Below are 25,512 nucleotides of genomic sequence, written 5' to 3' on the forward strand. Positions count from 1 at the left end.
AGATGAACAGTCATTCTTAGGTTTCACTTGCGTGAGAAATCTATTGTTTTTAATATTAACTTAAAAGGGACTTACATCCCGCCTGCTCCCTTTCCTGGCTTCTCGTTGGCTCCTGTGCGTGCCACGTAACTTTCCTCCATTTCTATTGGCTATAGCATATTTTCATGCATTTGACAATGCTTCTTCCTCATATGATTCTCTTAGCAGTTTCCTGCCACTGAAATACTGTTAACATCTGTTTTGAAGGAACTATATTTCCATAAAGTGTTGCCTTTTACTTTTGCAGCAAATTTATATAACAATTTATCACCCAGAGAGCTTAAGTGATTTGCCCAAAATCACAGGATGTTGTACGATGCGCCAAGACTCAAACTGGGATCCTCAGGTCTTGAGTAAGCAGCTCTGGCCACTGCACCACATCCTCTCCAACCCTATATTGTCAGAGAACTCTTTCCTTCTTCCAGATGATGATTGATGAAAACAGCTGTTTTTTCATTACATTGGGGAAACCAATGCATTACCAATGCTTATTGAAAATTACCCTGGAGAAAACTAAGCTGTGTTCGCAATTTTGCAAAACTGACTTATTTGTTTATTTATTTAAAGTTTTTGTAGAGCGCGTAGTAACCCGTGAGCATCCCAGCGCTAGAGCACTTAGAGGCCCTGCTGATGAGACCTGAAGAGAGGACTGTATATTTTAATCAACACAGTTATTATTTTAAGATAAAACGGATACTTAGGGGCTCATTACGATGGCGGGCATCATTGCGGTGGTTGGGACCGCCCATCAGTAATGCGGCGGTCCCACCACACAGATTAGGATGCACCCACCTGGGCCTTTCACATTGCGGACGCTGCTGCTGGCTGCAGCACCATTCGCAATGTTAAAAGGGCATGTAATGCATTTCCCTGCACTGCGTGGCATCCACCACAGGGAAATGCAGTGGGGTACCATGGGTACCCCCCCCCCAGTGCAGCAACACCTCCCCCCAGAACAAGGGGGGACAGCAACGAGCCCCCAAACTCCATCCTGGCCAGCCTGTCCATGGCGGCATCGCCCCCATCGAAAGGCCTTTTCTACACAAGATCCTAATTTGGTGGACGGTGCCTGTTAGGCAACGCCACCATTTTAGGCACCCTGCGCCGTCCTCTAGGCAATCGGTACGATTGCCTTTGGCGGTGTAGTGGTGGATGGACCAGCCGTCTGCTGCAGTACCCACCGCTATCCTAATTGGGCGGTAGGTAAATCGATTGGTGATGGGGGAAGGACCGCCACTGCTGGCCCGGCGGTAGTGGGCCTTTTGTCATCCTAATCGGCCCCTTAGTTGGGAAATTGGAGAAAAATGGAAAGTATGGGGCATTTACAAGCCACTGGAAATTGTGTTGATTTTTTTTTAGTTTTCCATAAATAGCAGGTCAGCGTTTTCGGTATTAAGACTCTCATTAAACCAAGGTTTGGAGAGTTTAGAGGACAATCTTTTAAGCTGTAGTGGAGCAACCGAGTCTAGTACATTAGTCATGGAGCAGTTATAATGGGGCGTAAGGTCGTGGACATACGACAAGGTCAGCGTTTCCGAAGTCACCAGCTGATTTGTGGTGGTCACAAGAGGTCTGTAAAATTCTGCATTTGTCTTGTCACAATTGAAAGTCCGTTGGATCAGCGGATCGTTCCTTTAGAATCAGGGTAACTCGACCCGATTTTAGGCAATCTGGAATAGCACCTTGCCGAAGTGATGCATTGACGATCTTAGTCCAAAGTGTTAATAAGGAGGTTCTTACTTCAGAGAAAAGGTTCGATGGCAGGGGGTCGTTGTAGTGATTAGAAGGTTTCAGAGTCCTCCTCATTTTGCGTATAGTGCATTCATCCAAGGTTTGGAAGAGACTCCAGGATGCGTTGTTTTGGGGGAGGTAGGGCTGCTCAGTGTCAGTGATATCGAACCATGGGGGAAGGAGGGTGTTCATAACTTTCGCCCAATCCCCAACATCCCCAACTTGGCAAAGCTCCTGGAGAAACGTGTGCTTGCCCAACTCTGTAAAAACATCGACCACTTCCAACTCCTGGACCAATGACAATCTGGTTTCCGCTTGGGCCATCGCACAGAATCTGCGCTCACGCACATTGTCGATGCTATGCTAAGATGTTGGACCATAATGAATCTTGCCTATTGATCCTTCTTGACCTTTCGTCAGCAGTCGATACGGTCAAACACGATAACCTAATTGACCTCCTGGAGCACAGGATGGGGCTGTCTGGGCCGCTACTAAACTGGTTCTCTTCATTCCTTCATAACAGATCCCAAAGCTTCAAGGTGCACCAGTCCCTTTCTCATCCCTCTCCGGTCACAAGGATCTACGCTCTGACCCACTCTTTTCAACATGTTCATGGAGCCTTTAACTGTTATCCTGAAATCATCCAGCATTCACTATCACATGTACGTTGACGATACCCAACTAACCTTGAAGATCGCCTCCCCGAGAACATTCAGTCCCTCAAACACAAAGCTGGCTGACACGTAACCACCTGAAGCTAAATGCTCTCAAACGGAATTCCTCCTAATCGGACCCCGCAAGCAAGCCCCGGTCATACAACAATGGTTGAATCGGCTCTGAACTGTAGACCTCGTTGATTCCGCAACCTCTCTGGGTATTATGTTGGACAGAAGTCTGAACACGCAGAAGCGCATCGGAACCCTCCACTTCAAGACCCCGCTCCACCTCGCTCAGAAACTGGAGCCCTCGTGTGGTTCGAGAGCCCCCAGAAGCGCCAGCACCCCACTGCTCAAACCACAAAAATTCAAGAAAAGAAAAACCTACAATCGAGCATTCTCAGGTATCGCTCCGAGGATTTGGACCTCCCCCCGCAAAGTCAGGGTGAACCCTTCCACGGTCCTCTTCAAAACAGATTTCAAAGGGCTCCTGATGAAGACACCTCTGCCCCGGACTGGCGGCTCCATTCGATATTGAGGTCACCGCCGGTGATTCTTGGCCCCGCTGCCAGGGTCTCGAGAATGCCGGACTTTACAAGAGTGGGACACTTTCGATTTGTTGGTTCTGTTTTGTTTGCTTGTACTCTTCTTGATTGTATGAACTGTAAAGCGCTCCGATACCCTCGGTGGTCATGTTCCCGCTACATAAAAGTTTCTAAATAAATAAATAATTCAATAAATAAATGTAATCATCTCGAACTGCAAGGTTTGGGAGCAAGAAGTGTGCGGAATCACAAAGAGCACAGGATCCATTTATACATTTATTTTTAAAAACTCTGCCCCAAAGAATTTGACAATTAGACTAACGTAGCGGCCACTCTGGTCTCGCGCACTGGTTTGGTCCCGGCGGGATGGGTTCAAGCTATCACCAGGTACAGAGACCTTTGTGTACCCAGCATGCTCTGGGCGGCAAGATACCTTTACATAATACCTGTACACCTGTGCATTCTGGCACGAGGCTGCACTCAGCAAAGATTGCGCAGCGTGTCTGCGCCCGGGTGCACCGTCCCCATGGCACTGGTTTGTGATCTAGCTAGCTCAGTTGGTTACTGCTCTTGTTGCAGAGTTAAAGTCCTTGTCTTGTGTTTTAGTGGGTTATGGCCTCAGCAAGGAGCCGCATATCTTTAGGACCATACCATGTTCTCTCAGTCTGTCCTTATTCTAAGGGTGCTAAACAGGAGTTACTTCCGGTAGTAATAAACATTCATTGGTAAGTGCTGTATACATGGATATCCGTGTAATAACTCGGACGGATACACCCGGCATTCTTACATTCATGCGGATTTCTTGCATTCAAACAAACCTTGGAAATGTTAGAAAGGTCAATCCCCTCCCCCTCCCCCCCCCCCGAACTCTTATCCCCGCCCACACTCCACCCCCCACTTTGGTGAGCGCCTGCACTTGTAATTTTCCTATTTATGCGCTGCTCAGAAGGGCCTGAGGTGTGGAGGGCAGAGGCGGTAGAACCGGCGCGGCTGCCCCCACGGGGTGGCCCCCGCAGAGGGGGGGTGGAGGGAGGGGGGGGGGTTCGGACAGTCCACCCCTGAACCCACTGCAGCCCAGAGTGTGTGTAGCACCGTCGATCTGGGAGGGCTCTGACTGGGGTCGCACGAGAGGAGACCCACCACAAGGCGCTGCGCATAGCGCCCCAAAGCAACCCCCCCCCCCCCCCCCCCCGAGTGGCGCGGGGGGCGTCTGAGGCGTCTCAGAGCAGCCATACCTGGCACCAGGGGTGCCCGGTGACGCTGGAGCCCTGCCCCCCCCCCCTCCCCCGGGGCCCTCTCACCTCTGCTCAGCGGGGTCCCGGGAGCTGCCTCCACCGCTGGGGGCCAAGAGCTGGAGAGAGTCAGGCGCCCTCCCACGACCCACCCTGGGACAGCCGAACCGGTCTGGGGACGAGCTCGGTGGGTGGGGCGCTGTTTAGAGGAGGAGGCGGTCCAAACCCCATTCACCCCTCCCTAAAACCAGAGCCACGGCCCTCAAAAGGGGCATCTTTGGGGCCCGAACCGGGCGCCCCTAAAGTCATAAACGTCCAAATCCCACGAGAGAGGCCCCTCCCCCCGGGACCAGAACCGACCTGAGCACCCCCCCACGGTATAATGTTCACAACACCCCGAACTGTGGGGCTGGAGGGGACCTGAGATCTGAACCTACTCCCCCCTCCTCCCACTGATGTATGTGGCAAGAGTCTTCTTTTACAGGCACAGCCCTCTGAGGGGGGTTTAATACCTGCCTTATATAGCAAGGTGCTGCCTGCAGCAGCTACGGAGGCCCGGAGGCCAGGCCACCATCTGGTCACTCTACCCAAAACCTCGGGTAACCGTGCCTGTGACGCCCCCACAGAGTTAAGTCACTGACACCCCCGGGGTTCCCTCCCCAGGACCCCACTCATGTTCTGCCGCGTGGCACTGAGTCCATCTTTTTAGGGGGCCCTCAAACTAGTGTGAACTTTGTAGGAGAGCAGGGTGGACATTAACAGAGATCCGAGCCCAAGCTCGGCTCTGAGGAATCCCTCTGAAAGTATCTGGTAACACGAGCCGAGCCGCCGGTGCACCTGGCATATACACTGCCCAACAAACATGATATGAATATATATTTAGATACCATGAAAATATGTGATCAAGTCGAGGTATGGTTTCGTAAATAGTGCAGTGCAGGAGTTTCAGTCGGGTGAGGTCAGGTATCTGTAGGATTTCCAAATACTCACTCAGACAAAACCAGACACGGGCTTCTGGGAAGTTTTGCAAAATACAGTTTTAAGCACCTCTCACTGTCTGCACTCCCCTCCCTTTCCATTGGTCCTTAAGCCCCCCCCCCCCATGTGCCCCTCCTCATATAATAATTAACATGAGACAGCCTGATTGTGGGGACAACTGGAGCTCACCCCCCCCTCCCCCCCCCCCAGTCTTACTGACCACGCTCCCCCTGCAGAAGCATTTAGTTTCTAACAAGAGTTTGTCTCACTGTATTGAAAAGCATTTATTAGAGGGTATGGTCTTTAAACACATCAAGCCAGATTAGAACCTTAAACCGAGTGCACAAGAGGTGTCTGCACATTTCCCACCCTCAACTGGTGCATCTGAAGGCGCCCTCGAAGGCGATCTGAAGAAAAAGAAAGCCCTGGCAAATACTGGGAGCCCCAGGATCACACGGTTGGGTCAGAACAGCACTAAGCCCTTGTTTCCTGGTTTCACATCGAGCAGTCTCGCCCCTAGGAAGGTGTCTCTTTCTCTCCCCCATTTCACATCAGTGCCTGCCTTTCGTTCACTGCAGAGCTCTTCGGGCGGGCCAACTTATCTGCCACTTTTAAAGGTTATAAAAGCAAAATGAATGCCCGTCATACTTTTGGTAGTGAAGTTTTTTGCAGGATGGATTCTTTACTTTCGATCAATGCTGTAACAAAAACATTTCAATCGACTACATACTGGTTGATGTTGAGTTTTGGCCCAAAAGCCAGGACTTTGCCGTGCATCCAAGATGCGAAAGTGATCATTGTAATTGTAATTGTGTGTGTCTTGTAAAGCGCACTTCTACCCGCACCGCAGGCCTCGTAGCGCTATAGACCGCTGGGGAACCCGTCCTGGCTTTCCCTGTGAGATAGTCCCTCCTGGGAGTCTCCAAGGTGAAACCAGGCATCCCCGGCGTTTGTGAGGGGCCGTTGTGGAGATGAGGCAAGCTTAATGCCCAGAGTTGCCGAGTGTGATCTCTGGTTGGAGTAGGCACCGATGCGAGAATTATCGAGTCCGCTGATCCTGGTCCAAGACCCTGCGGCGTCGGGAATCGAACCCTGGTCCCCCGGGCCGTTCTCTGCTCTCAGGTCTGCCGCCTCTAACCAGTGAGCCACACCACTCCATGACCCATAACCCATTAGCCCTGGCTTTGTGTATCCCCCAGCTTGGGAATGCCCAGGAGTCCTCCACCTAACCTCCTCCAATTCCAACTACAACCGAAGGAGGTCGAAGAGTCCGCTGGGGAACGCTGGCTGTTTCCGATGAGAAAATGGCTGCTCTGTGCTCCGAGATTATCCCTTTTCTTGAGTTTGCTTTTCATGTTACTGGAAACCATCAAGACAAGAATCTCGGATACCGATGAATAATAATCACGATGACTGAATGAATGAATGGGCATTTGTATTGCGTGACTTAGCCCAAGGGCACCAAGGCGCAGACAACGGACAGACACATAGTCTCAGGACATCGAAAACAGGAATTACTGATACGCCTTGGTGAAAAGTCAAGTTTTAAGATGTCTGCGGAAGATCAACAGTGAAGGTTGACTGATCAGTTCTCGAGGGAGGGAATTCCATAACTTGGGGACCAAGGTGGAAAAGGCTCTGCCTCCCCACTTAGCTCTAGAAAATCTGGGGACAGAAAGAAGATTTTTCTAAATTGGCAGCCTTCTTTTACATACATGATAATAATAGTACACCTGATCCAAAACCGAAACATCCATGGTTCAACGAGGCTTGTAGAGAAGCCAAGTTAGTACTTCTACTTAGAGTCGAGAACAAGGCTGTCCCAGGCACTAGACTAGCTCGGTCTCGCTTTAAATCCATCTTGGCTGAGGCGAAACTAGCCTGGGAAAATGAAAAATGGGAAGCGATTAGGAAAGCTTAGATAGCAGAGATATGCGCTCCTTCTGGAACCTTGTGGAGTCAGGCCAGACAGAAGGTCATTTGGCCATTGCTCCAAATTTGGCAGAAGAATCCTGGAGATCACATTTTAAAATATTATATTCTAGGCCCGTGAACACAATTGAATCTCAGGGCCTAGTGGATGTATTTCATATTCCCCTGAATATGGCACCACCCCCTTGCAAATTTTTGGAAGTAAACCTGGCACTGGGCAAGCTACTCCCTAATAAAGCACCTGGTCTGGACAGGATCCCTGGTGACCTGTTCAGATCTGAACGGGGAGTAGGGGCTCCCTACCTTCAGTCCTTATTTAATTCGATATTTCAAGGCATGGAGCTCCCTCCAACCTGGCTTGGTGCCGAGATCATTCCAATTTTTAAAAAAGGTTCCCCTTTGGACCCGGCAACTTACCGGCCTATTAGCCTCATTGATGTCACCCAAAAGATCTTCACCCATGTCCTTCTTGGACGTTTGCAATCATGGATCGATGAGTCAGACATTCTTACCCCCCTACAAGCAGGATTCAGGTCCAGAACATCGACTTTAGACCAAATATTCAGACTCCCACTTATTGATTGGAAGACTGTAATCTTGGGAGGGGGTGGTCTTTTTCTGACTTTTGGGGACCTTAAGTCCGCATTTGACTTGGTCAATCGAGAGCAGTTATGGGGTCTGTTACTTGACATGGGGGCGCCGGTTTATCTCTGCCAAATCTTAAAACGATTACACGAAGGCACCTTTGCTAGGGTCAGATTTGGGAAAAAGGGTGAACTGTCAGCACCTTTCCCGGTGGAGCAAGAGGTCAGGCAGGGATGCGTGTTGGCTCCAACTCTTTTTTCTCTTTTCCTGAACGGGGATATAGACTCTCCAAGGTTGGCAAACAGGAAAATACCAGCCCTAATGTTTGCTGATGACATGCTGCTCCTCTCTAAATCACCTATGGGGATGCAGCGTGTCTTGGATGAGTTTAGATCATTTTGCAGGAAAAGGAATTTGGAGATTAACATCAAGAAAACCAAATATATGGCCTTCCACGCAAAAACAATTAATTGCCCACCCCCCCCAAATGGATGGAAGACCGTTAGAGAGTCTCTACCTTCGATTATCTAGGTATCTCACTGAACGATAAATGGATTGGAGATCCCAGATAACGAAGGTTAACCCAGTCTTTGGGAGGCATCCTTAAAGTGCTTAAAAAGTGCTCCGAAAAAGTTATAGATCCACCGGCTGAAATTTACAAAATACCAGCAAGAGGAGCACCTCTCTATGGTGCTGAACACTGGGGACTCTGCTCACCTCACTCACTACGGGTAACGGAGAATACCTTCCTCAGACAGTTGCTAGGGCTGCCGGAGAGCACGCCCCTAACTCCGCTTACGACGGACCTTGGCATCAGCCCCATTTCTGATGCCACTGCCTCTCGCCCTCTCCTCTTCTGGCGCCGTATATGGAGTATGCCAGAGCTCATTAACTATAGGGAGGAACTGAGGGAGGTAATGTGCAAATTGGGGGCTAAAAATGTACCTTGGCTATCCTATGTCAGGAGTCTGTGCTTTTCTCTGGTTTATGCTAATTTATGGCTGAACCCAGAGAGCTTCTGTCCTTGTACCCCGAAAAAGCCATAGTCACAGCAATGAAGGAATTCAAACTTGCCCACTTAGTTAGGAGTACAAACTCATGCTCCTTGACATCAAGGTTTCTCGATGTCAAGCGCCAGTACAAGTTGGAAAAGACCGTGGACAATATCCAACCTTTTTTTGGAAAAAAAACTATTTATTCAATTTAGATTTGGAACCCTCCCATTAGGCGCATTTACAAATAAATGGAAAGGTACCGCTCAATCTCTTTGCCCTGGTTGTGCTGTAGCGGGGGAGACAGAACTGCATGTAATACTTTTCTGTCCCGCTTACCATAGGTCTAGACCGAAGTGGGTTTACCAGCTGTGTAGAAACCTAGGGCTAAGACATTTCCAGGAGGTTTTTAGGCTACTTAAATATAAAACCTCACCACTTTTTGTAGTCAAAACCTCAAAATTCCTTATTGCATTGTGGTGTACCCGCAGAGGAATTCTGAAGGGACTAGAGCTGGGCAATAGATGATGTTCCTGTTTGTATTAGTGTATTATTCTCTTTGCTGCTACGCAACAATGTAGTGAACGAGATGATACTAATCATGCCCTTATCTTTTTAGTATGTAAGTTTTAGCATTATCTTTCTAATTTATTTACTTTTTAAAATGCAGTTTAATAGAACATGGATTGAAGCATCGGTCATGTTTTTATTCTTCCTATATATTGTATAATATATTGTGCTCTGGGTTCCCCCTGCAAGTGCTTCTGAAATCTGCGGGATTGGGGACCGATTTATCACGAGCCATGGCTGTCATTGTTGTAATCTACTGTTGTACATAATTAATTCTGGTTATTGATGTTACATTTTAACTTGCCCCTTTGCAATCTTCTCAATTATAAGTTAAACTTGATGTATGTATGTTTTATCTTGCTATTCATTTTATTTTATCGGAGCGGCTGACTTTGCAACTGGGGACCCACGGTCGAATCTCCACCTCGGCTCAACATCCAGTGATTCTGCACAAATCAACTAATCTCCCTGCTTAAAAGCTAAATGTGAACTTGTGTAATGTAACTGATGCTTATGTAAAGCACTTAACTACCTTCAGGTCGGGTTCGCTCTATATATAAATCTGAAAGGAAAGGACTCACAGCTAACACAATGCAGACTTTTTGCATTTATTCTTTAACCTTGGGGGCGGGTACAATGTGTCAGGTGCGCTTCCATCAAGACCATGTAGAGTGTTGCGAAAGTGCTTAAAGAGAGACAACATGGTAGTGAGTTTTAGGCCTGTGCTGTCTATTACGAGACGTATTGTGTGCTTAAACTGGGCTTAAAGCCAATCCATTGCTTACCATTGGTTGATTTCACTGTCACTCTCGTGCTTATCCTTGATCACCATAATGGCCACCTGAAGGTCAGGGACACATTGTGGCCTACGCCAGCCGAAACATGTCGGATACAGAACCTGCCTATTCTCAGCTGGAGAAGGAGAGTCTGGCTGTAGTGGGGGCCTGCAAGCATTTTCATGTGTTTCTATTAGGAAAACCTTTCACTATTGTTACAAAGCACAAAGCAATGCTCGCTAAGTTTGCAAACCCTAAAGCCAAGATGCCCCCTCACATTGAGAGTTGAGCATTGCGGCTGCAAGAGTAAGACTACGCAACTGTACACAAGCTAGTAAAGACCAGAACTCTGCTGATTTCTTTTCACGAGTACCACTACATCACGACAGTTCCACATCCAAGCCGGCTGAGGAATACATTCACTTCATTGTGAGGCCCAGCACACCAGTCCTATATATTGAACAGATTATTGCTGCTACTAATGTCAATAAGAACATGAGCCTCCTCAAAGACTTGATTTCAACTCAATCGTGGAGGAAGAATGCTCAACCTTTTGCTGATCATTTTGAATTTTAAAATGTTGTAAAGGTCCAGGATGACCTTTCCATTTCCAAGATAGGCGTTGTATTGAGAGGCTCGATAATTGTCATACCTGAGAGCCTGAGACAACAGGTCATTTAAGAAGCCCATGAGGGACATTGTGGTATTGTAGCCACCGAACGAGCCCTAACAGACTTAGCATGGTTCCCGGGCTTATATGAGCGAGTTGGGAGGGAACTAAAGGAGTGGCATCTTTGCAACTGCCTGGTTCCCAAAATGACGCAGCATCCATTGACAATTTCTGACCCCCCTGCACATGCTAGGGAAAGAGTTTCTTTGGGCCCTCAGGAAACAGACAGCAACTCATGGTAGTCCTCGAGGAATAATCACGTTTTCCTTTACGAGTTTCGATATCATCAACAACCCATGACAAAGTCATCTAGCAGCTGGATAACATCTTTCCAGCGTGGGGTATCCCCGCCAACCTTTAATCTGACAATGGTCTGCCCATTCACTAGCAAAGAATTGAAGGAGTTTCTTGTTTGAATCAATGTCGAGCATCAAAAGAGTACACCCCATCGGCCCCAAGCCAATGGTGTTGTGGAATGATTCATGTGTACCCTCAAAAGGGTACTTCAATGAGGGTCAATGGAGGGGATTGATTTAAACTAGGCCCTGTGCCAAGCCCTTCGTGCCTATCGTTCAGCCCCTCTATCCACAACTGGCGAGAGTCTTACCACCTTGCTATGTGAGAGAACCATCGGTACCAAACGACCACAGTGGACAGTAGACCGATCCTTGAGTCAACGCCGAGCTCAGAAACCATTCTTCGATGAAGGTGACTGGGTCCTGGCCAAGCAGAAATTAACAAACACAACAGGTGATGGACCGAATGTGGATCAATGTCACACACTCAACCCAGTCCAAAGATCTGGGCCCAAATCCATCGTTTTTTTGCACTCCACACCACCCTGGGTTAGACAATGGCGATATGCAAATCAGCTCTGACCCTGTGCCCCATGGGAACAGTCCAGTCCGAACTACAAAAGCCATGTCCTTCCCAGAACGGAATCAAGCATCCGAGGACCGGACCGGTTTCGAGGTAACACCTCTCATCAGCCCGGCTAGCTTGACTCCAGTGGTGTGGAGTGCCTGGGACCCACGTCTGGGCATCCCCAGCGCACTTAGGGCGGAATATGCAAACACAACAGGTGATGGACCGAATGTGGATCAATGTCACACACTCAACCCAGTCCAAAGATCTGGGCCCAAATCCATCGTTTTTTTGCACTCCTCACCACCCCGGGTTAGACAATGGCGATATGCAAATCAGCTCTGACCCTGTGCCCCATGGGAACAGTCCAGTCCGAACTACAAAAGCCATGTCCTTCCCAGAACGGAATCAAGCATCCGAGGACCGGACCGGTTTCGAGGTAACACCTCTCATCAGCCCGGCTAGCTTGACTCGAAACCGGTCCGGTCCTCGGATGCTTGATTCCGGTCTGGGAAAGATATGGCTGTTGTAGTTCGGACTGGACTGTTCCCATGCTGATTTGCATAAAGCCATTATCTGACCCAGGGTGGTGTGGAGTGCAAAAAACGATGGATTTAGGCCCAGATCCTTGTACTGGGGTGAATGTAAGACATTGATCTACATTCTGTCCATCAAATTGTTTTTTGTAATTTTCTCCCTGAGTGTACTGGGGTAGCTCAGACGTGGGTCCCAGAGCCTCCACACCACTGGAGTCAAGCTAGCCGGGCTGATGAGAGGTGTTACCTCGAAACCGGTCCGGTCCTCGGATGCTTGACTCCGGTCTGGGAAAGATATGGCTGTTGTAGTTCGGACTGGACTGTTCCCATGGGGCACAGGGTCAGAGCTGATTTGCATAAAGCCATTATCTGACCCAGGGTGGTGTGGAGTGTAAAAAACGATGGATTTAGGCCCAGATCCTTGTACTGGGGTGAATGTAAGACATTGATCTACATTCTGTCCATCAAATTGTTTTTTGTAATTTTCAAGCAGAAATTAAAGCAGAAAACAGGCACTCCATTCACTGTCGATCCTCTGAGGGTTGTGATGTGTAAAGGCCAAATGATGACAACACATCGTCCCGGAAAGTCCATCACAGGGGAATGCTCACCCTTTTAAGGACATTCTTCATGTTGGTCAGCTCCTGCAATGAAGAATGACTCGACCCCACCTGACCGTCCAGATGAAGCTCCAGGACCTGTGCCATCCATGCACAACGAGCGTGTATCTCAACCGACTCAAAACTCTCGATCTGGCCGACCAGCGCGAGCGTCTTGACTTATTGAGGAAATTTAATAGAGTTGTTGTTTGTACTGTTTATTTAACTCATAGGGGGAGATGTAGTGTCGTGAGATTGTGCACTAGGACCCCTGCGGTCCCGGGAGGACTTGCTGGGAGGTGTCAAGGTGTGGTTATTAATGGTTATGACGTAAAGAGTGTTCAATGTTCCATCGTATGCTGAGGAATAAAGACGCCTGTTACAGAGCTCTGTGTGTGGGGCATTCCTTCGCATGCTCCTGGGACGCTACAGTCCCCACTCGTATGGTCTCACTTCAATTTCCCCGACAGAATGTTAACGGAGTGAGAAATACATACACCCAGCACATGCATATAACATACACACAGTCGAGTCAAGCTTATTAAAACCAAAGATTTACACATCACAATGCAATATATTTAAAAAGTTCACAGAAAATTAAAAGACTGACCTTTTTCAGGGCAGCAGTGTCACCCCGGATTATCTTGTTCACAGATTGCGGCCCATCCCGTATTGCAATACTTCATGAATAGTGCAAATGGGACAGCACAGTGTGAGCTGTGAGTGCAAGGGCAGCGTGAAGGGAAACAGGCACACACGGGACAGCACAGTGTGAGCTGTGAGTGCAAGGGCAGCACGAAGGGAAACAGGCACAAATGTGACAGCACAGTGTGAGCTGTGAGTGCAAGGGCAGCGTGGAGGGAAACAGGCACACATGGGACAGCACAGTGTGAGCTGTGAGTGCAAGGGCAGCAGGAAGGGAAACAGGGACACACGGGACAGCACAGTGTGAGCTGAGTGCAAGGGCAGCACGAAGGGAAACAGGCACAAAGGGGACAGCACAGTGTGAGCTGTGAGTGCAAGGGCGGCGTGGAGGGAAACAGGCACACATGGGACAGCACAGTGTGAGCTGTGAGTGCAAGGGCAGCAGGAAGGGAAACAGGGACACACGGGACAGCACAGTGTGAGCTGAGTGCAAGGGCAGCACGAAGGGAAACAGGCACAAAGGGGACAGCACAGTGTGAGCTGTGAGTGCAAGGGCAGCGTGGAGGGAAACAGGCACACATGGGACAGCACAGTGTGAGCTGTGAGTGCAAGGGCAGCATGAAGGGAAACAGGCACAAAGGGGACAGCACAGCGTGAGCTTAGAGTGCAAGGGCAGCGTAAAGGGAAACAGGCACAAAGGGGACAGCACAGCGTGAGCTGTGAGTGCAAGGGCAGCATGAAGGGAAACAGGCACAAAGGGGACAGCACAGCGTGAGCTGTGAGTGCAAGGGCAGCACGAAGGGAAACAGGCACAAAGGGGACAGCACAGTGTGAGCTGTGAGTGCAAGGGCAGCGTGGAGGGAAACAGGCACACATGGGACAGCACAGTGTGAGCTGTGAGTGCAAGGGCAGCATGAAGGGAAACAGGCACAAAGGGGACAGCACAGCGTGAGCTTAGAGTGCAAGGGCAGCGTAAAGGGAAACAGGCACAAAGGGGACAGCACAGCGTGAGCTGTGAGTGCAAGGGCAGCATGAAGGGAAACGGGCACAAAGGGGACAGCACAGCGTGAGCTGTGAGTGCAAGGGCAGCATGAAGGGAAACAGGCACAAAGGGGACAGCACAGTGTGAGCTGTGAGTGCAAAGGCAGCACGAAGGGAAACAGGCACAAAGGGGACAGCACAGTGTGAGCTTTGAGTGCAAGGGCAGCGTGGAGGGAAACAGGCACAAATGTGACAGCACAGTGTGAGCTGTGAGTGCAAGGGCAGCATGAAGGGAAACAGGCACAAAGGGGACAGCACAGCGTGAGCTGTGAGTGCAAGGGCAGCATGAAGGGAAACAGGGACCAATGGGACAGCACAGTGTGAGCTGTGAGTGCAAGGGCAGCATGAAGGGAAACAGGCACACATGGGACAGCACAGTGTGAGCTGTGAGTGCAAGGGCAGCATGAAGGGAAACAGGCACAAAGGGGACAGCACAGCGTGAGCTGTGAGTGCAAGGGCAGCATGAAGGGAAACAGGGACCAATGGGACAGCACAGTGTGAGCTGTGAGTGCAAGGGCAGCATGAAGGGAAACAGGCACACATGGGACAGCACAGTGTGAGCTGTGAGAACAAGGGCAGCGTGGAGGGAAACAGGCACAAATGTGACAGCACAGTGTGAGCTGTGAGTGCAAGGGCAGCATGAAGGGAAACAGGAACACATGGGACAGCACAGTGCGAGCGGTGAGTGCAAGGGCAGCATGAAGGGAAACAGGCACACATGTGACAGCACAGTGTGAGCTGTGAGAACAAGGGCAGCGTGGAGGGAAACAGGCACAAATGGGACAGCACAGTGTGAGCTGTGAGTGCAAGGGCAGCATGAAGGGAAACAGGCACACATGTGACAGCACAGTGTGAGCTATGAGTGCAAGGGCAGCATGAAGGGAAACGGGGACCAATGGGACAGCACAGTGTGAGCTGTGAGTGCAAGGGCAGCATGAAGGGAAACAGGCACAAAGGGGACAGCACAGGGTGAGCTGTGAGTGCAAGGGCAGCATGAAGGGAAACAGGCACACATGTGACAGCACAGAGTGAGCTGTGAGTGCAAGGGCAGCATGAAGGGAAACAGGCACAAATGGGACAGCACAGTGTGAGCTGTGAGAACAAGGGCAGCATGAAGGGAAACAGGCACACATGTGACAGCACAGAGTGAGCTGTGAGTGCAAGGGCAGCATGAAGGGAAACAGGCACACATGTGACAGCACAGTGCGAGCTGTGAGTGCAAGGGCAGCATGAAGGGAAACAGGCACAAATGGGACAGCACAGTGTGAGCTGTGAGAACAAGGGCAGCATGAAGGGAAACAGGCACACATGTGACAGCACAGTGTGAGCTGTGAGAACAAGGGCAGCGTGAAGGGAAACAGGCACAAATGGGACAGCACAGTGTGAGCTGTGAGTGCAAGGGCAGCATGAAGGGAAACAGGCACACATGTGACAGCACAGTGTGAGCTGTGAGTGCAAGGGCAGCATGAAGGGAAACAGGCACACATGGGACAGCACAGTGTGAGCTGTGAGTGCAAGGGCAGCATGAAGGCAAACAGGCACACATGTGACAGCACAGTGCGAGCTGTGAGTGCAAGGGCAGCATGAAGGGAAACAGGCACACATGTGACAGCACAGTGTGAGCTGTGAGAACAAGGGCAGCGTGGAGGGAAACAGGCACAAATGGGACAGCACAGTGTGAGCTGTGAGTGCAAGGGCAGCATGAAGGGAAACAGGCACACATGTGACAGCACAGTGTGAGCTGTGAGTGCAAGGGCAGCATGAAAGGGAAACAGGCACAAATGGGACAGCACAGTGTGAGCTGTGAGAACAAGGGCAGCATGAAGGGAAACAGGCACACATGGGACAGCACAGTGTGAGCTGTGAGTGCATGGGCAGCGTGAAGGGAAACAGGCACAAAGGGGACAGCACAGGGTGAGCTGTGAGTGCAAGGGCAGCATGAAGGGAAACAGGCACAAAGGTGACAGCACAGTGTGAGCTGTGAGTGCAAGGGCAGCGTGAAGGGAAACAGGCACAAAGGGGACAGCACAGGGTGAGCTGTGAGTGCAAGGGCAGCATGAAGGGAAACAGGCACAAAGGGGACAGCACAGGGTGAGCTGTGAGTGCAAGGGCAGCATGAAGGGAAACAGGCACAAAGGGGACAGCACAGTGTGAGCTGTGAGTGCGAGGGCAGCATGAAGGGAAACAGGCAAACATGTGACAGCACAGTGCGAGCTGTGAGTGCAAGGGCAGCATGAAGGGAAACAGGCACAAAGGAGACAGCACAGTGTGAGCTGTGAGTGCAAGGGCAGCATGAAGGGAAACAGGCACAAAGGGGACAGCACAGGGTGAGCTGTGAGTGCAAGGGCAGCATGAAGGGAAACAGGCACAAAGGGGACAGCACAGTGTGAGCTGTGAGTGCAAGGGCAGCATGAAGGGAAACAGGCACACATGTGACAGCACAGTGCGAGCTGTGAGTGCAAGGGCAGCATGAAGGGAAACAGAAACAAATGTGACAGCACAGTGTGAGCTGTGAGTGCAAGGGCAACACGAAGGGAAACAGGCACAAAGGGGACAGCACAGTGTGAGCTGTGAGTGCAAGGGCAGCATGAAGGGAAACAGGCACAAAGGGGACAGCACAGTGTGAGCTGTGAGTGCAAGGGCAGCACGAAGGGAAACAGGCACAAAGGGGACAGCACAGTGTGAGCTGTGAGTGCAAGGGCAGCATGAAGGGAAACAGGCACAAAGGGGACAGCACAGTGTGAGCTGTGAGTGCAAGGGCAGCAGGAAGGGAAACAGGGACACACGGGACAGCACAGTGTGAGCTGAGTGCAAGGGCAGCACGAAGGGAAACAGGCACAAAGGGGACAGCACAGTGTGAGCTGTGAGTGCAAGGGCAGCATGAAGGGAAACAGGCACACATGTGACAGCACAGTGCGAGCTGTGAGTGCAAGGGCAGCATGAAGGGAAACAGAAACAAATGTGACAGCACAGTGTGAGCTGTGAGTGCAAGGGCAACACGAAGGGAAACAGGCACAAAGGGGACAGCACAGTGTGAGCTGTGAGTGCAAGGGCAGCATGAAGGGAAACAGGCACAAAGGGGACAGCACAGTGTGAGCTGTGAGTGCAAGGGCAGCACGAAGGGAAACAGGCACAAAGGGGACAGCACAGTGTGAGCTGTGAGTGCAAGGGCAGCATGAAGGGAAACAGGCACAAAGGAGACAGCACAGTGTGAGCTGTGAGTGCAAGGGCAGCATGAAGGGAAACAGGCACAAAGGGGACAGCACAGTGCGAGCTGTGAGTGCAAGGGCAGCATGAAGGGAAACAGGGACCAATGGGACAGCACAGTGTGAGCTGTGAGTGCAAGGGCAGCGTGAAGGGAAACAGGCACAGATGGGACAGCACAGTGTGAGCTGTGAGTGCAAGGGCAGCATGAAGGGAAACAGGCACAAAGGGGACAGCACAGTGTGAGCTGTGAGTGCAAGGGCAGCATGAAGGGAAACAGGGACCAATGGGACAGCACAGTGTGAGCTGTGAGTGCAAGGGCAGCATGAAGGGAAACAGGCACACATGTGACAGCACAGTGTGAGCTATGAGTGCAAGGGCAGCATGAAGGGAAACAGGCACACATGGGACAGCACAGTGTGAGCTGTGAGTGCAAGGGCAGCATGAAGGGAAACAGGGACCAATGGGACAGCACAGTGTGAGCTGTGAGTGCAAGGGCAGCATGAAGGGAAACAGGCACACATGTGACAGCACAGTGTGAGCTATGAGTGCAAGGGCAGCATGAAGGGAAACAGGGACCAATGGGACAGCACAGTGTGAGCTGTGAGTGCAAGGGCAGCATGAAGGGAAACAGGCACAAAGGGGACAGCACAGGGTGAGCTGTGAGTTAAGGGCAGCGTGAAGGGAAACAGGCAAAAATGGGACAGCACAGTGCGAGCTGTGAGTGCAAGGGCAGCGTGAAGGGAAACAGGCACACATGGGACAGCACAGTGTGAGCTGTGAGTGCAAGAGCAGCGTGAAGGGAAACAGGCACACATGGGACAGCACAGTGTGAGCTGTGAGTGCAAGGGCAGCATGAAGGGAAACAGGGACACATGGGACAGCACAGTGTGAGCTGTGAGTGCAAGAGCAGCGTGAAGGGAAACAGGCACAAAGGGGACAGCACAGTGTGAGCTGTGAGTGCAAGGGCAGCGTGAAGGGAAACAGGCACAAATGTGACAGCACAGTGCGAGCTGTGAGTGCAAGGGCAGCATGAAGGGAAACAGGCACAAATGGGACAGCACAGGGTGAGCTGTGAGTGCAAGGGCAGCATGAAGGGAAACAGGCACAAAGGGGACAGCACAGGGTGAGCTGTGAGTGCAAGGGCAGCGTGAAGGGAAACAGGCACACATGGGACAGCACAGTGTGAGCTGTGAGTGCAAGGGCAGCATGAAGGGAAACAGGGACACATGGGACAGCACAGTGTGAGCTGTGAGTGCAAGGGCAGCATGAAGGGAAACAGGCACAAAGGGGACAGCACAGTGCGAGCTGTGAGTGCAAGGGCAGCATGAAGGGAAACAGGCACACATGTGACAGCACAGTGTGAGCTGTGAGTGCAAGGGCAGCATGAAGGTAAACAGGCACAAAGGGGACAGCACAGTGTGAGCTGTGAGTGCAAGGGCAGCGTGAAGGGAAACAGGCACAAAGGGGACAGCACAGTGTGAGCTGTGAGTGCAAGGGCAGCGTGAAGGGAAACGGGCACACATGGGACAGCACAGTGTGAGCTGTGAGTGCAAGGGCAGCATGAAGGTAAACAGGGACCAATGGGACAGCACAGTGTGAGCTGTGAGTGCAAGAGCAGCGTGAAGGGAAACAGGCACAAAGGGGACAGCACAGTGTGAGCTGTGAGTGCAAGGGCAGCGTGAAGGGAAACAGGCACACATGTGACAGCACAGTGTGAGCTGTGAGTGCAAGGGCAGCATGAAGGGAAACAGGCACAAAGGGGACAGCACAGTGTGAGCTGTGAGTGCAAGGGCAGCGTGAAGGGAAACAGGCACAAAGGGGACAGCACAGTGTGAGCTGTGAGTGCAAGGGCAGCGTGAAGGGAAACGGGCACACATGGGACAGCACAGTGTGAGCTGTGAGTGCAAGGGCAGCATGAAGGTAAACAGGGACCAATGGGACAGCACAGTGTGAGCTGTGAGTGCAAGGGCAGCGTGAAGGGAAACAGGCACACATGGGACAGCACAGTGTGAGCTGTGAGTGCAAGGGCAGCGTGAAGGGAAACAGGCACACATGGGACAGCACAGTGTGAGCTGTGAGTGCAAGGGCAGCATGAAGGGAAACAGGCACAAAGGGGACAGCACAGGGTGAGCTGTGAGTGCAAGGGCAGCACGAAGGGAAACAGGCACACATGGGACAGCACAGTGAGCTGTGAGTGTAAGGGCAGCATGAAGGGAACCAGGGAAGGGGGACTTCGTTCTAGACAGCGGTAAAGCCCCGTCTCCTCTTGTTCTACATTGTTAACTCTTTCATTTTACAGCCCCCTTCTTAGTGCAGGGTATAAAGTGCAGATGCGACAAGATCAAATCTGCTGAAGATGCAAGAAAAATGAATTAAAAAAACATTTACTCAGCGGCGCTCAATCTGTAACAACTGCAATTAACACTTTATCTAACAATAACCTGCCAGGAATCCGGATAAGTAAAGTAAACGGGAGGGCGCCAGGCGTGTTAAAAGTTCAAGGGTCACACGAGATAAACAAGGGAGGGTGAGGCTCGTTCGCGCAGCCCCGGTGTCACCCCGTATTCTCTCATCCACATTACGGCCAATCATCTTTCATACACTTTGCTAAACAGGAAGGAGAGACATCCGGCCAAGAAACACACTGCTCGCCCCTCAAAATAATCTATACACAGTGAACATTGCATCTGACAGCGAGCCGTCCACTCCCGTTGGGGCAAAGGTCGCTCAAAGTGCGGAGAGATTGATAAGAATCGACCAATCAGGATATTCAGACGCTGTGCCGCGTCATGTCCTGAAATGACACTTCCCTTTAATTGAGCATAAAGTGCTATTGTCACTGTGCAAAGCGCGGAAAGAGTGCAACGGGGGACATTGCAAACACTGAAGGACATTAGTGTGGAACTATTAATCGTATTTATTGATCTCTGCTGCGTCCAAACCTGTGTTTGATAACAGCCGATCAGCTTTTATCATCCATGTCATGAAGGCCACAGATACTCGGGGTCATTCAGAGCAGTGAGGCGTGGCGGCACCCTCTGATGCTGTTCCGATTCAAAACATTGCACAAGAGAGTCTTATGTTCAGTCAACAGCTCGGGACAAGGACTCGACATGAGCCGGGCTCCGTGTGTCGACGCAGAGTCTGATTTTAGAACACACAGGCTTCCTTGACCACAATGGGAGCCAATCGATAGTTTGAAAGAGGCTGGAACACAGGTGAAGCAGTTCGACTTTAGAAAAGAATCTCAGTAGAGACGATAAGTAGATTGCAGGCAGAGTTGTTTATAAGAGTCAATGGGGCATATTATCAACAGTGCTAACACCACATTTCCGGCACTTATCGTCGGAAAATCGTCGATTTTCTTCTCGCACAATCATCAAGGCGTCGCTAACATGCATTAGCGCATGTCAGCTGCCGTTTCTGTAACGCTTCTATCGCTAATGAGATGCAAAATAGGCGTTCCTACAAAAAACATGAAAAAAGTTGCAAACACGACATTGCAGTATTTACAACACGGCCCCGGAACAACGGAGCGATAAAAAAAGCAGAGGTAACACAGGGGCATATTACCAAGCCCACGATAAATGCGTTAGCGACTTTTTAAAGTCGCTAACACATTTTTTTTATCGCACTATTCCCAATACGTCTCTAACCTGAGTTAGAGACGTATTCTTGACATCCTCTATCGCCCGCGCTGGGAGCGATAGACAGGGTCGGATTGGGATCACAATTCGGCCCGGGCACTGACGAAAAAAAGTGGCCCACATTCAAGAGGCGTGGCCCATATTTAAGGGGCGTGGCCCACATTCAAGGGGCGTGTCCTTTCATGAAACACCATTTGCACAGACAAGGAATGAAAGTGGGAGGATACTGTTCTTGCACAGGACACAGGGCCAAGGTGACAATGGCCTACATGCTGAGCAACTAAAAAAAATAGCAAGGCCCCTTTTTGTCACAAAATTATTCCAGCCCTCCAGCACAGGAGCACCTGAAAAGCAGCAAAGCCCCTGCCATTACTAACCTACTCAGCCCTCCCCAGACCTTCAGCTCAGGAGCACATGAACAGAGGTAAGGCCCCTGCAATTAGTAAATTAATCAACCCTCCAGGCCTTGGGAAAATGTCCTGGCAGGGGAGCACAAAACACAGCTTTCTGGGTCATCCAAGGTAGCCAGGGGGAGGCTGAGGTGAAGCTGGTGCATGGGACGTGCCTTCCCAGTGTGTTCTGGCAGTTTGAGTGTTTACCATTTACTGTAGTATTACCCTTGTACCTGTGTATGGTACCCTTTTGTAACTTGCACACGTCACTTTTCTCTTGTAACACACTGTTTGCTACCTCTCACTTTTGTTTGCTTTAGATACTTGCACAAGTGCCACCATTGCCTACGTAACGTTTGTTCTTGTGCTGGAGTGTCTGCCATTAATTGCAGTATTATACCTCTACTTGTATTTTGTACGCTTTTGTAACCTGCACACATATCACTTTTTCCTCCTGTAATGTATTGTTTGCTCCTCTTGTATTTTGGTTGCTCACTATTGTCACTTTTGATTCATGTAACTTAACGTTTGCTTTTGTAATTTGTCCACTTATAATTTTCTCCTCATGTATTATTGCTGTTCCTAGTGTGAAGCGCTCTGACACCTTCGGGTAAAGTCCGCGCTATATAAAATCGCATAAATAAATAAATAAAACAAAAAAATTCCAAACATCACCAGGCCCCCACAGCAAGACCCATTCTTCCTCGCCCACTATGCCCTGAATGTGAAGGGCTGTGGGCGAGGTGTTAAGACTAACACCGTTTCTGGGCTGCATGGGCGTCAGGGGGCCGAGGTGCAAATGGCTCAAAGGCCTGAGAAACACCTGCCCCCCAGGGAGGCCGATTATTGCAAACAATCACCCCTGCCCAGCCCAGCCTCAGCTTGATTGCTTGGCAGGGTAGGGGTGAAGGAGAGCCCACAGCTGACAATCGCGCAGCGAGGCTGCTTTCATTTTCTTGGTCTCTGTCTCCGTGCACTCTGTGGGCCGTTTTTTTTTCTCCCCTTTCCTAGTCCACTCTCTGTGGACTGGAACAGGGGAGAAAAAAAACGGCCCACAGAGGGCACTGAGGCACCGGCCCTTCGGCCCATTCCTGAATGCCTGCCTTGCCAATCCGCCCCTGGCGATAGATAACGCTAATGGGATGCAGGGTGGGCGTTCCCACGTCCAACCACATGTAAACCGTGGTTGGAGGTGTTAACACCCTATTATCAAGGCAGGCGTTGGGAGAAGGAGACCTGCGATAAACTCGTTTATCGCAGGTCTCCCAACGCCTGCTCTGATCAGGTGTTAGTCATTGTTAACATGGGGGTGTGGATCATAACGCTGATTCCACCCCCCCCATATTATCAAGGCACACATTAGCGCGTGAAAACGCTTGTTTTCATGCGCTAATGATCCCTATTGCCGACTATCGCCGGATTTAATTTTGTCTAGGTGTTGTGCATTGATAATTAGGCGCTATCACGGCGATTAAATCCGGCGATTAAATCCGGCGATAGCCGGCGATATGGAAATGTGCAATGTGCTTTTATTAACGCACATCTTGCTAAGATGCCCCACAGTTATTGCCAGATTTTTATTCCTGGTAAAATCTTGACTTAAGCATGTTTTGTAAGTGATGTGGATTGTCGCGTTAATTCCACGCTCACCTATTAACAAGCTTTTTATTAGCGCTGTGAAATCATCCATGGATTTCACACGCTAATGATGATTATCGCAGTCTATCGCTGGATTGTACATCGCCTGTTAGCAAAGCGTTGCTAATACCTCGGATTGTAATTCAGCGATAGAGGCAATAATGAAAAACCGCGCTAAGCACGATTTGCGATATTTATCGAGTGTTCTTGGTAATATGCCCCTCTGACTGTCCACGCATGGATTCTTTGGCTAAAGTCTCTCGTGTCCCTTCTCCATGAGAGCTCATGTGCTTGTTTAGAGATATTCTCAAGAGGGCGTGCGGGAGTCTTGATTCTTATAGTACTTTGGCCTCAGGACACTCATGGCCAGATCAGAGCCTGCCACCAGCTATTTGTTTCTGGTATTCTACTTTGAATTTCTTCCCAGATCGCAGCCCCCAGTGTCGACTGATCAGACCCCCACAGTAGTGACAGACACTTAAGGGGAGAGCCGTGCTCTACGTACACTTGTCTTAGCTAATTGCGGCAAATTCTGGCTGCAATTGGGTCAGGGCGTCATTTTGTAGTAGGCCGAAAAGAATGCAACATGCCTTGCTTCGAGCAGAATTAAAAAGGCCCCAAACTTCCCCGGGAAAGCCACCGCGCCAACGCGGATTGTCAGAGTAGGTTTGGCTTTTATTACTGCACCATGAGACGCTAGGGGTGACCTTGGCCTTATTGAGGGCGGGGAGGTTGGTGTCCGAGTCAATGTTCCCTCATGTTTTCCACGGTGTGCAGCAGTTTAAGGTCTCTGTGCGCTGCAGCCAAGGGTGCAAGAAACAAGAATGTCAATTCACGCGAGTGAAGCGTGGAACTACCAAAACCAGTGGCATTTGCAGAGACATTGCCTGAATAATTAAATTACACAAAGACAGAAAAGTCATGTTACAAATGATACTGGCTTTGTTTTTAAATATAAGGGGAAACACATTTAAATGTGCTCTAGAGCGGTGTTAATGGTTCCTGAGCAATACACAAAGTCAACAAGGCCGAAAAGTCATGGTAAATATCTGTTAAGTTTACCACCTTTCAAAGAGAAAAATACCAGTCATTGGCTTGCAGAGGCCGAACGTCTCTGTTTACATTCGTAGCATGAGCCTTCTTGCAGAGGCCGCCGCACCCGCCCGCAGGGTGGGGGAGGCTCGAGGGCCGGCGCCATAACCCACGCGGTGCCAACAGGGGGATGGGAACTGGGTCTGGGCGCCCCGAAGCGGCCAGAGCCAGCGGAAACGGGGTGCGCACCAGCCACCCCGACAGGAAGTGACCTCGTGACCTGGGCGCCCACGGGGGGGCGACCAATGGTCAACCTTGCTACCTTTGAACCCCCCAATCAAAGGGGGTTCACCTGAGACCCTATAGGGGGCTCAAGAGGATTTAAGCACCGCCGCTCCCCAGCAGAAGCACAACGTCTTCGAAGGAGCTGGGGAAGCGGCGCGACAACGACATCGTTTGAAGAGGACCGACTGCGGCAAGGGACGACGAGGGACTGCCGAGGCAGAAGGACGACTCCGCGGAGCAGCGCGCCTCACAGGTTTCCCGCCCAGCTCTCAGAGAACCCGACGCCGGTGATTTGAAGCAACTGAGAAGGAAGACGAGCTCGGCGACCCAGCCAAGCTCCAGCGCGGTAAGCGACCGTTCCGTCTGAGCGCGCATTGGGCCGCTGTATAAGGCGGGACCGGAATTCCTCTCCGACCCAGCGGCGCAGATACCAGCCCGCAGAGACCAGGCCTAGGGTCTAGCGACACGACTCAGCGGCGCAGAGGGCAGCCCGCTAAAGATAACTCCTCGCAGCCGGAGCGAGCCACACCTTCCCGCCGATCACGTGGGCGAGCACGCCACACAGCGAGGAAGCGCCTGCTCGGCCTCGAACACCCCCCCCCCCCGAAAACCTCACGCATCAGGCGGAGCTGACCTGAAAAGGGCACAGCGTGCCCAGAGCCAGCCAACGGCACACGCATCACGCAGTGCCCTCACGTACGGCCTGACGCAGAAACAAGGGGTGGTGGGCAACATGGCTGAAGATCAGCCAGAAGAGATGGCGGAAGTACTGAAGAGAATCCGCGAGATATCGGCAGTACACGGCGTCGACTGGCTCCAACCCCACTTAGCCGAAGGAAAGGAGAATAGGCCGGACGGCCAGACGGAAGAGGAAGCGGGCCCATCGGCACCCAAAAAGCCCAAGACCACGCCAAGGAAGA

The 25,512-nt window shown here is 50.8% G+C and overlaps 1 protein-coding gene across 8 annotated transcripts in view; it reads right to left on the reverse strand.

Annotated features, from left to right (window-relative positions):
• Positions 1 to 25,512, reverse strand: part of SLC43A3 (solute carrier family 43 member 3) — a 468,756-nt gene that overhangs the window by 228,265 nt on the left and 214,979 nt on the right. Inside the window, exon 1 of one of the 8 annotated variants that reach the window (XM_086953356.1) lies at positions 4,273 to 4,404. The exons of 6 other annotated variants lie outside the window; for them this stretch is intronic. The gene's annotated coding sequence lies outside the window, so the exon portion shown is untranslated. Of the gene's footprint in view, positions 1 to 4,272; positions 4,405 to 25,512 lie in introns of those variants that run through there. One more of the 8 variants, XM_086953362.1, reaches the window with a different exon arrangement.

This window comes from Lissotriton vulgaris, chromosome 1_2 (genome assembly GCF_964263255.1).
Source record: "Lissotriton vulgaris chromosome 1_2, aLisVul1.2, whole genome shotgun sequence".
NCBI lineage: Eukaryota > Metazoa > Chordata > Amphibia > Caudata > Salamandridae > Lissotriton > Lissotriton vulgaris.